The 11,768-nt window shown below is 48.5% G+C and overlaps 1 protein-coding gene across 2 annotated transcripts in view; it reads right to left on the bottom strand.

The window, feature by feature from the left end:
* The window catches only part of MTHFSD (methenyltetrahydrofolate synthetase domain containing), a 536,715-nt gene extending 534,318 nt beyond the window's left edge, over positions 1-2,397 (bottom strand). Inside the window, exon 1 of one of the 2 annotated variants that reach the window (XM_069636557.1) lies at positions 2,114-2,397. The gene's annotated coding sequence lies outside the window, so the exon portion shown is untranslated. The remainder of the gene's footprint in view (positions 1-2,113) is intronic. The other variant, XM_069636565.1, reaches the window with a different exon arrangement.
* Between the last annotated feature and the right edge of the window lie 9,371 nt (positions 2,398-11,768).

Genomic DNA, 11,768 nt, shown 5'->3' on the forward strand with positions numbered 1-11,768 from the left:
GACCCCTCAACAAGGCCTTCTGCATTACCCTGTAAGAGGGGCAGCTGCTCGAAGCTGCTCTCACAGACTTTCTGCTGGCTTACCATACCACACCCCACCCGACAACAGGGGTAGTGCCTGTCGAGGTCCTCTTCGGTCGGAAGATCAGGTTGGATATCCCCGAGCCCGAGTCCAGACAGCCTGCGGTGGTAGATCCTGCTGCAGTACAGGCGAGACACGAGCACTCCAATGCCAGAGACCGCCCAACGGGGGCTGGTAGCCCAGCCACTGGACGCCAGAGATCGCATGCTGACCAGAATGAGAAACCCCACACACAAGCTGTGCCTGCCACACAATCCAGTTCCATGGACAGTACCTGCCTGCCAGGGGACCATGATCGCTGCACCCAGAGAAAAGGAGTCGCTTACCCGGAACAGCAGCTAGTTCCGTCACCTCCTAGAGGCCCCGAGGGGCTAAGAGGTAGCCGAGGGCAGTCACGATGCCTAGCCAGACGAGGGTGAAGGCTCGCCAGGAGAGGAAGACACTGCCGGGCCAAGCAATCCAGGGATCCAGGACAGCTCAGCTCCGGCACCCAACCCGGCAAGGTACCCCCGGCAAGCTGATCGCCGGCCTCCCAAAAGACTGAGAGACTATGTGCTGAAGTGAGTAGCGAGAGCCGCAAGTATTAGTAACGTTGCTATTGTATCAGTAATAGTGTTGGTATCTCCTCAGGCTAATGTTGCTGTTGTTGTGTTTGCGTTATGGGGAGATTTCAGGTGATGGCCGTGTCATAAGATTAATAAATAGGGGAGGTCTTTCCGTCCGCGGGCAGACCGTCCCAGTGAGCACAGCCCTGCCTCCTGTAATCTGTACGCAGTGCCGGTGCTCTGGCCCCCCTTGTTGCAACATCTATGCAGTACACCAAAGATCCACTGTTCATACTCTATGAAGTGGTATACCCAAGCCCAACATGTTCCACCCCAACATATTTTTTCCTCGCCCCAATTCACATGCACACAAGCGTGGTTAACTCTGTAGTGAAAGAAGATAATCAGCCAATCCCAGTGACAAAGCTGTTTGACGGCGGGGCTATCGGGGCTATCAACATGGCTACGCTGTATTTTAATTTTCATGCTGTAAATATGGCTCTAAACTTCAGTGGGTGGGTCTATTAAGTGGGAGTGGTCCCGAAGATTGCTGAATACCAGCTCCATCATTCTGGCATGGGGATGCAGAATCATACAATACCTGTAGCACATAATTGGACTGAAAAGGAAAGACCTTCCCCCTGCACAAAGGGTTAAATGGCCTTCCCATGGTGAGTCCCAAGCAACCCCTTCACACAGAGAAAAGGTGGAGGAGGCGACATCCCTCACAGCGACCAACATGGGATGGGTAAAAAGCCAGGCACTATCGTAAGAAGCTTAACCAGAGCCATCAACAGCAAGACAAACATTGCCTGGACCCTCATTCATACCTTCCCGTTCAGTCTCCAAAGACAGTCAAATATTTTAGATGGGGAGCCCCTTGAAGTCGACGGGTTAACATATGTTAAGGGCGTTAAAGGTTTGGTGGGAGCGATCCCGTTGAAATCGATGGAGGAAGCTAAACTGGAGTAAAATTAGTCCTAGGCTGCAGTTAGATATTCTCCATGTGAGAGTGATTAGGCACGTATACTCGCTAGCAGTGTCACTTGAGGGTTATGCCTATTTATTGGTACTCTTATGGCGCCAACTGCAGCCACAACACGCGCACGTCTGTCTATGATTCCTGGTCTCGGCAACGCCATAAATATTCCATGCATATCATATGTTTCCCCACACCTGAGACTGCCTTCCACAAAACAGAGATTCAATGTCACGGCTAGGCTCCTGGAGCTACACAACCCTCCCCGCAAAATGTTCCCGATGCCCCCCCCCCCCCCCCCTCAATACGTCCTTGTCAAATCTCCATAGTTGCTGGGTGTTACTTTTCCCATTTTCTCTCCAACGTCTACCTACCCCTCTCCGACTACCACTTATCTCTATAAACAAAAACCCATACGAATACCCCCTCCAAAAAATAAAGACGTTCGTATAACTGTGATAAACTTGTTCCTGATCCTATTCTGCTCTACCTAGTGTTTCCCACATACCTTCAGAGAAACTCCAGAACCCGATCACTGCTTGTTGTATAACTTCTGACACGTCTGAGTTGACAATTGCAGCTGACCGGCTAAGTACGGAGAACGATAAGGCCAAAAATCTTGGATATGCGAAGCACTGCCTGATCTGTATGCTTGCAGCGTGAAGGCAAAGGGGAGGAGCCTCGCTTAACCTACTGCTCGTACAGAAGTCGGACACTGTGACGCTCGCCGAGTTGTGTCCTCAGACGCTGAGTTCGTTTGGTATCCGAGGCCTGGGGAAGAGGGATAGCAGCAAATAGCTTAGAGGAGTGTGAAAAGTTAATTTGTAACAAGCGCACCCAGACATAAAAAATATTTTTAAATTGAACTTTTCATTGAAGTAAATTGGAATGAAGAAATACTGACACGTCAGAAAAAGTGTATTAGAAGACAAAGTGTAGTAAAATGCAGTAATGGAAGACAGGAGACTTGCTGGTTAGTTGGAAGGGCTTTATTTATGAATTGCCAGCCAGTCCCAAATACACGCAAACTGCGTGTCTCTATGAATTAAGGCCAACGTGCCTGAAGTGGCTGGGGTTTGCTGAGTGCAGCTCACGTCCCCAACGGAGCTGCGGGCCCCGTTCTCAGAGGAGCCGGCAGGGCGCTTCTCCGCGCGTCCTCGGCCCGGCTCGTAATGCGCGCGGAACGCGCGGGGGCGGGACTTCCGGTTCCGCGAGATCTCGCGAGAGCGGGGCTCTCGCGACTTCTCTACACACCTCCCTTTTTCCGACTGATAATAGAGTCACTGTACAACATAGTCATTGTATCTCACCGGTCTTCTGTGCTCTCTTCTGGGCCGCTCCCTGGTTCCAGCGCACTCTTCTTGCTGCTCTGGTTCCGGGTCCGCATCGAGTTCTTCCGGTTCGATCTCAGGTTCTAACCTTTCTTTGTCGTCTCCTTCGTGTTCACGTTCCTCGCTTCTCCCATAGTTCTTCTCAGTCTCTACTAGTGATCTCTCCGGAGACCTCTCTCTTTCTTGCCTCCTCTGGTACAGTGCTACTCTTTCAACGTTCCATGTGCGCCCATCTTCCGTGCGAATGTAGTTTGTTCCTTTGTGAATTACTTGGCAGGGTCGACTGTATCGGGACCCTGTGATTTGATCTTTCTTTGGTAGTCTGATCTTGACCAGGTCTCCCTTTCTTATGTCTGGCGCTTGTTTGGCCCTCCTTCTCTCATCACTCCATGACTTCATACGTGCCTTACTGCTTTGGATTCGCCACACTACTTCTGACATGTCCACAGCCTCATCTTCTCGTACTTTCGATAACCATGGTGGACTCAGCGTGGACGCCGCACTCCTCCCTCTCAACATTTTGAACGGGGAAACCTGCGTGATGCCATTTGGAGTGAGTCTGTGGGCCGCTATGGCCTCTTTGGTGGTTTTGAGCGGGTCCATTCCTGAAGCTGTTGCCAATTGGATGGCGCCCTTTATGAACCTGTTTGCCCTTTCTACAAGCCCATTGGCCTGAGGGTGATACAGGGCAGCTTTCTTTTGAATGATATGATTTCTTTTTAGAAAATCTTCCATGTCTTTAGAGACCAATTGCACCCCATTGTCCGTAACCACCTCCTTGGGGAGGCCTTCCCTTTGAAAAATTTCTGTGAGTACTTCTATGACCGTCTTGGTGGTTATATTAGGGACAAACTCTGCCTCCACCCATTTCGATAAGTAGTCCACCAGCACTATGCCATACCTGTGTTCCGGCGACATAGCCTCCAGGGGTCCTATGAAGTCGATGCCTATTTTGGACCATACTGCTTCGGGTATTTCTGTGGGTATCAGGGGTGCCTGGCGGACCTTAAGTCTTTTGTCGCTGTTTAAGCATTCATGACACCGTTCTATCATGGTGCGAATTTCTTGGTCCATGGACGGCCACCAGTAGGCCTCTCTCACTCTGCGGCGAGTCATCGTGTTTTCGAGGTGTCCCGCGTGAGCCCGGCAGAGAATGGTTTTTCTCATACCTATTGGGGGAATGATTTGATCATTTTTCATGACGATCCCTTCGATTTCGGACAGCTCATCTGACACTTTCCAATATGGCCTCATGCCTTCGGGCAGCACTTTTTCACTGGGCCAACCTTCTTTGATGCATTCTCGAATCCTGGTCATGGTGGGGTCTTTCCCATCCTCTTCCTCCCAGTGCCTTTCACTGAGTTCCAGGTAGTCGGGTGCTCTTAAGTCCATGACGGATGCCACGATGCATTCCCCATGTAGGAATGTGGTTGCTTTATCCTTATCTTCCGGCAGCCGCGACATGCAGTCGGCCTGCGTATTTTTCCAACCTGAAATGTGCTGGACTTCAAAAGTGTACTCTTGCAGTTTGGCTGCAATGCGTGCTAATCTGGGTGTGGATGTTTTGGTCCCTCCAGGGCTGAGCATGTGGATGAGCGGTTTATGGTCCGTCAGCAGCTTGAACTTTGTGCCCCACACGTATGTTCTGAAATGTTCCACTGCCCATGCACACGCCAGCATTTCCTTTTCAATGGTGGAGTAATTCTGTTCCGCTTCCGATAACGCCTTCGACGCAAAGGCTACCACATGTTCCATGTCACCTTTCTTTTGAGTTAATACTGCTCCCAGTCCATACGCACTGGCGTCTGTGGTGATGACTGTCTCCCACGTTGGATTAAATGGTTGCAGACATGGGGCATCCATGATGTGCTGTTTTATGCTTCCCATCGCAATCTTTTGCGGTTCTTGCCACGTAAACTCCGACCCTTTTTTGAGTAAGTCGCGGAGGGGTGCTGTGGTTTCTGAGAACTTTGGTATGAATTTGGCATAGTACTCAGCGAGTCCAAGAAATGACCTCACTTCTTCTTTGCAGGTGGGTTCTGGAGCTCTAATGATGGCCTGCATGAGGTTCCGTTTTGGACTGATGCCTTTTTCCGAGATCAGGTACCCTAAGTATTCGACCTCTTTCACCTTGAACATGCATTTTTCATGGCGTAAGCGGATGCCTGCTTCTTGTAGCTTGTTGAGGACTTTTCTCAACGTGGAGTCGTGGGTCTGCTCATCCCCTGCATACACCAGGATGTCGTCCTGGAAATACACTACGTTTTTAACATTGCATAGCAGGACATCCATCATCCTTTGGAAAGCCGATGCTGCTGATGACAACCCAAACGGCATTTTGGTGAATTGGTATGTCCCAAACGGAGTGATGAATGCCGTGAGGGGTTTTGACTCTTCATGGAGCTGTATTTGGTGGTATGCATTTCTCATGTCGAGTTTTGAAAATATCTTGGCCTCATTCATTAGTAGAATGAGTTCGTTGATGCTTGGAAGAGGGTAATTGTCCGTGATGACTTCCAAGTTTAAGCTGCGCAGGTCTATGCAGACCCTCAATTCCTGGGATTGGGGCTTCTTTATGAGAACCACCGGGCTCAACCACTCGGATGCTTCGATTTCTTCTATGACCCCCTCCCTCTTCATCTTGTCTAACTGTCCTCTGAGGGTATCTCTGGCTGTGGCAGGTACCGGCCTCACCCGATGCTTGACTGGGACAGCATTTCTTTTGAGCACAATTTTGTGGAGAAAACCCTTAATGTGCCCCGGCTCCTCTGAGAATAGTGTAGGATAATCGTTTTTGAGCACAGGTCCGTCCTTTGCACTGACTGACAGTACCTGATCCTCTGTGCTGGGATCCAGTCTAATTTTCAGTTTGTCTTGGTCGTCCCAACCTAACACTGCTGGACCTTCATGGCTGAAGTAAACTCTAGTGATTGCCACTCTCCCTTTGAATTCGACTTTGCCCTTTATGTACCCCAAGAGTTCAATCGACGCTCCCCCAAAAACTGTGGGCTTGTGCCGCGTAGTCAGCACTTGTACTTTTTCTTTTCCCACCATTTCTTTGTAAGTCCTCAGGGGAATGATGGTTAGATCCGAACCTGAGTCTGCCATGACCCTAGTTTCATTGCCGTCTATTTTAATCGTGCAATGGGGCTTCTCTCTCCTGGCTCTTGTGCTGTTCACCATTATAACTGTGGGCCTACCTTCATCTTCTGAGGATGATTCTCTCTCCATGATGCGCTCTGCGTTGAGACTGGTGACTTTCCTGTTTCTCCATCGACACACGATTGAGAAGTGGCCAATGCGTTTACATACGGAGCACTCCTTATCTCTGGCTGGGCACTCTCTGTCAAACGCTAAGTGCTTCGTACTGGTGCACCTGTGGCACTTGAGGGGTTCTTTCCTGTTTCCTTTCACATCCCTCATGTCCGATGTCGGCTTTTCTTTTTTTGAATGGAAGCCCACTGCCTGTATTTCAGCGGAGCTCTGGGCTCCTGTGAGCTCCTTCCGTCTTCCCGCCGTTTCTTCGACTGCTCTGGCAATTTCGATTGCTTTCTCCAGCTGCAGTTCCTTTTCGATGATAAATTTATCTTAGACTTTCCTGCTGTTCGTGTGAACGGTCAACATGTCACAAATGAGGTTTTCCGCATTGTTGCCAAAGTTACATAATGCCGCTAGTTCCCTCAGCTTAGTGACGTAATCATCCACTGGTTCCGACATTTCCTGCTTACGACCGTATAACCGTATTCTGTGCAGCACTGTGTTTTCTTTGCTGGCAAACCTCTTAATGATTCTCCTCACCGCCTCCTTGAACACGTCGTCGTTGTCGCCATCAACCGGGATCGGGGTCAGACTTTCGAAAATTCTTTGTCCCTCTACCCCCAGGGCATTGAGTAACATGGCCCTGCGCCTTGCCGCCGAGAACCCTGCTCCACCCAGTGCTTCCACGTAGGTCATGAATAGGGGCTGCCATTGTGGCCACGGAATGGCAGGCCTACCTGGAGTTTGGAGGAAGGGTGGCGGTGGCGTTGCTCCTTGCATGCTTCTTCGTGGGTTGTGGTGATCCTCGTCGCCAATTTATGTAGTAAAATGCAGTAATGGAAGACAGGAGACTTGCTGGTTAGTTGGAAGGGCTTTATTTATGAATTGCCAGCCAGTCCCAAATACACGCAAACTGCGTGTCTCTATGAATTAAGGCCAACGGGCCTGAAGTGGCTGGGGTTTGCTGAGTGCAGCTCACGTCCCCAACGGAGCTGCGGGCCCCGTTCTCAGAGGAGCCGGCAGGGCGCTTCTCCGCGCGTCCTCGGCCCGGCTCGTAATGCGCGCGGAGCGCGCGGGGGCGGGGCTTCCGGTTCCGCGAGATCTCGCGAGAGCGGGGCTCTCGCGACTTCTCTACACAAAGTCATTGTACACTGTGTTGTGACCCCAGGTTGTGGCTAGACCTGCAGTCACACAGGCCAGTCCGATCAGTGCTGGGGGCACCCAGCATACTCTTTAATTGGTCTTGTTGCAGGCTGGTTTCAAGGCACATGGGCAGCCAGAGGGGTGCTGGGGACGCCCAGCACACACTTAAAGTTGCAGGGATCACCCTGATAGCTGTGGTTACACGGCAAGATAACCCCTGCATTTGTCCATTTGTGCCCATAGCCAATAAGCCATATTTATCATTCTTCCGTTTCACTTTACTTTCCCCTTTCCGAAAATTAGTTGGAATGAGACAGTTGTTCTTAATGGCAAACTTGGCCGCAGATTTATTTTCACAACAAAAGAATCACTGCATACATTTAGTGAAAATGTTATCAAAACGAAATTCCTCTCTTCTCTGCAGCGGGTGTCCTACTGCAGGGGCTAGATGCTACCTGCCGTAGGATGCCCGCCCGTTATAAAGGGGTAACCACGCCCCTTTCCATTGTTTGCCCTTCACGGGTTACAATACATGTTTGCGCTGTTTTCAGATCTGCAGTGCGGCAGGACTGTGGTTACGCTGAGTCAGACTGCAGGCCCACCAAAATGAGACAGGCAGAAATGCCATGACATGGATTCTGCCGAGGCACGTGCGTGCAGAGTCTCCTTGTATTCAAAATCAGTCATGATGGTTGTCATGACATTATGATGTTGTCATGACATTACCTTAAAGGGGCAATACCCCACTCCTCCTTTTCCATAAGAAATAAAACAAAGACAATTTAACTGGACATCAAATAAATCAATGGTTTATGAACAGCGATACTTGGACCAATTGGGAGTCTAAGATAAAACAATAACCACATACATGGGGACTGAGGAAGTTACAAACATTAAAACTTATACTGGCTACTCTTTACGTATATATTGCGGGTGACAGTCGAGGTTGGTGGACTGCTGGTGGCATGTTGGCAGTTCTGTGCTCTAGCACCTTGAAGCTTCTCTCGTGCTAGATGGGTTACCAACAAATAATCGGACAAATCCAACGAATATTGAAAAGTACTACTTTATCCTCAATTTAATAATTTAATAAAGCAGGGCAAACTGGCAGACATCGGACTGATGCTGGCACACTCACATACAACCTTGATTACACAGAGGTTTTATACCCCGATATGCGTCATTTATGACTGATTGATTGATTGGTTATTTATAATGTGCCTATACAGAAGTGCTTCAAGGCCCAACCAGGCGGGGAGGAGAATACAGGGGAAACAAAACAAATCATCTTACTAGGTTTAGTATAATTTAGATTGTGCAAGTGTGCAGACAAGAAGTGCTGAGAAGAGGAAGCAGAGAGAAGCAACCAGTGCAACAAGGCCCTGGGTTAAGTGCACGGAGGGCATCGGCCTCCAAGTGGAACACGCCCCGGACATGCAAGGAAGGCAAGGTGGCAGTGCAGTAGGGCCCGAATGCAAGTGTGAGGGACTGAAAGGGGGGGAAGGTGTCCTATATGACTCAGAGGACCATCAGGCAGCCAGTAAATGTACCAGAGCAGGAGGAAGGGAAGGATAGAAGAGGGAAGGTAGAGAGAAAAGAAGGAGGGAAAATGTTAGCAGGGGAGAGGCAGAGAGAAGGAAGAGGAGAAAAGGAAGGCCTTGAGGAGCTTCCAGAATTTAAGGAGGTCTGGCTAAAGGCAGAGAGCGGCAGGGAGGCCGTTCCAGAGGGAGGCACCTGTATAGGAAAGAGATCTACACCCCGTATCTGCTTGGAGAAGCGACTCCCCCACATAGAATTGGTAGCAGACAAACCGAGGGCTCTGAACGGAAGGTACTTGGGAAGAGAGCGCTGGAGATAGTATGGGCCCCAGCTCCAGAACGTTTTGTGGACAATGCAGAGAGTCTTGGACTTGATCCTTGCAGCCACTGGGAGCCAGTGGAGGGATTTCAGAGCCAGAGAGATGCCTTCCCTGGGGTTGAGGCCAAGGATGAGTCTTGCAGTCCTGGTATGTTTGAGGTGAAGAGGGCAGAGGGGAGAGTTAGGTAGATTGAGAAAGAGGCTGTTGCAATAGAGAGAACTAGGTCTCCGGAGACAGTGAGCTTCTGGGGGGAGGTGATAAAAGGTAAAATCGATCTGAGGTGCAGTTGGAAATGGGACTTTTTGGAGATGTCCTTGATGTGTGGAGAGAAGGAGACAGTGGAGTCAAAGATGACCCTAAGGTTTTTTGCCTCACAAGAGTGTGAGGGCTCGGGGCCAAGGGATGACGGCCAGAGTGAAAGGGGGAAAGCTGGAGCAAGGGTTCCAATGAGAAGGATGTCCATCTTACTGGCAGAGATCATTAGAGGCGCACCATGCCTGAATAGTGGAAAGACAGGGATGAGTGAGGTTGAGGTCGAGGGTAGCCTGAAAGAGAGCTACGTGTCATCTGCAGAACACTGAAAGTTAGAGGAAAAGGTAGAGATCAGGCGGGCCAAAGGGGCCAGATAGACATTGAAAAAACAGGGCTAGAGGATAGATCCCTGGGGATACCTGATATCATCCTAAGTGGCAAACTGTAAAACCTATTGACAGGAGGGATTGGTTAGGGGAACATATCTACATATAGAATACAAAGGGGTTAGTACACCATTGGCTGTCCCTTATATGCAGGGAACACCTCAAACTACCTCTAAATACGTATAATGTTGATTATAGCGGACAAGATGTCAGCGGATTGGTCTATGCACAATTGTATAGCAGGTTACTTCATAGACCCACTGATTGCTTGGCATTCTCACCCAACCTTGGACATTCAGCTCATTAGCAGCCTGTAAGTGAAGCAAAAACCAGGTGCTTGAGTCACGTCAGATTACTCACCACTTTCCCAATTAGTCCATCATCTCTCCTCAGTCCGATCATAAGCCAAAGTATCCCGTCTGTAGTGGACCTTGTGGCCTGCTCTCTGTTCTGGGACATTCAAGGGAGTGTAAGTGCATCACTATCTTCATCCACAGCTTAATGAATAGCCCTTGATTTTGACTTCTGAATCACGTGTGAAGAGACCACAAATTTGTCAATTTCGACCTCTTATTTACTGCTATTTGATTGAATTATGCTGGGTGTCATTGCTTCTCTTGGCCTCTAGAGACTTGCTCACTCTATCTTGTATAGACTTTATTATACATTTTTAATTGTCCAATACTTGGCTCTTGCAAATGTTTTCTTCTTTTTTAATCTAAGAGAAATATGTCTTATGTACATGGCTTATCCGTTTGCCTCCCCATGTGCCTTACAGCTCTTTTTTAAAAATAGCATCCTTGATCACAGGCCAACATAGATTCCTCTTCGTTTTGCACACAAAGCTATTTTTCCAGCATCTCCTGACTCTGCAACCTTGGTGTGCCTCTGAGGTCGCTGGATTGAATCTTAGCACGAGACTGCATCCATCTTCCGATTACGGCCGTCGTAGCCACGTTATATATTCCTCAATAGCTAGCTTCTATATGTCTTATCTACCTTGTGTTTTTGCATATTTACATTTATGGTTATAAAGTTACTTTGTCTTCTTTTACATACATGTTACTCTTTTATTTCATACATGTTTCTCTTGTTGCTTCAGTTACATCATCACTCTTAAGTATTTTCATATTGTTTAGTATGTCTTCACACGTCTTCTTCATGACATCACTCTGTCCTCAGCAGATTTCACTCAGAGCTCCATGATGTCCAATGGTGCATGCTGACATCCTTCCACTCGATATCCTTCCACTCTTTCAGTGAAGGGATACATTCAATACAGTTGTCTGAGTGCATATTGTCTCTCATACACTCAATGTGGTATAGGGACAACACATGGAGTCCCATATAGGGCTCTTCTCCTACTGTTCCAATATGATGGCAGTGAGGGGGCGGGAGTTAGGAAAAATGCATCCACCTGCTCCTCTACATTCCCCCCTCTGGTCGAGTCCATCGGCCACATTCTCATATTCAATCTCCTTCATCTTCTCTTCATACTGTAGTTTCTTTGGAATCCATATCTTTCTCACCCCCCTCAGGTGACCTGCATTCTTTACATATTCATTCACACTCCAGGTCACGTGACAGCAATTTCCTGATGGTGGACAGAATATTTAATGTCCTACATATTTTTAATTATCCTTGGGGTAGTAGAACTTTGTTCCTGGAGGTGCAAGGGTGCTTTTTTATAGTCTCACAATTACTATCCTTATTCTGCATTTGCTAATCAGTTCCAGCATCTATATACATCATTATCTTCATCCCAATAGCTTTCTTGGCTGTCTTCTGGCACTGTCTGAAGATGATCCTTATGAGACAAAATCCTAGCAATACAAACACTGGTATTGCTCCAAGTATTTTGAAGGCATTTGCCAACGAGGTAGGAATCGACGAAAGCAGAAATGAGAACCAGTCATCTCCTGCTGTTTCATCAGC

Source organism: Ambystoma mexicanum, chromosome 1q, assembly GCF_040938575.1.
Source record: "Ambystoma mexicanum isolate Mex_15411 chromosome 1q, UKY_AmexF1_1, whole genome shotgun sequence".
Taxonomy (NCBI): domain Eukaryota; kingdom Metazoa; phylum Chordata; class Amphibia; order Caudata; family Ambystomatidae; genus Ambystoma; species Ambystoma mexicanum.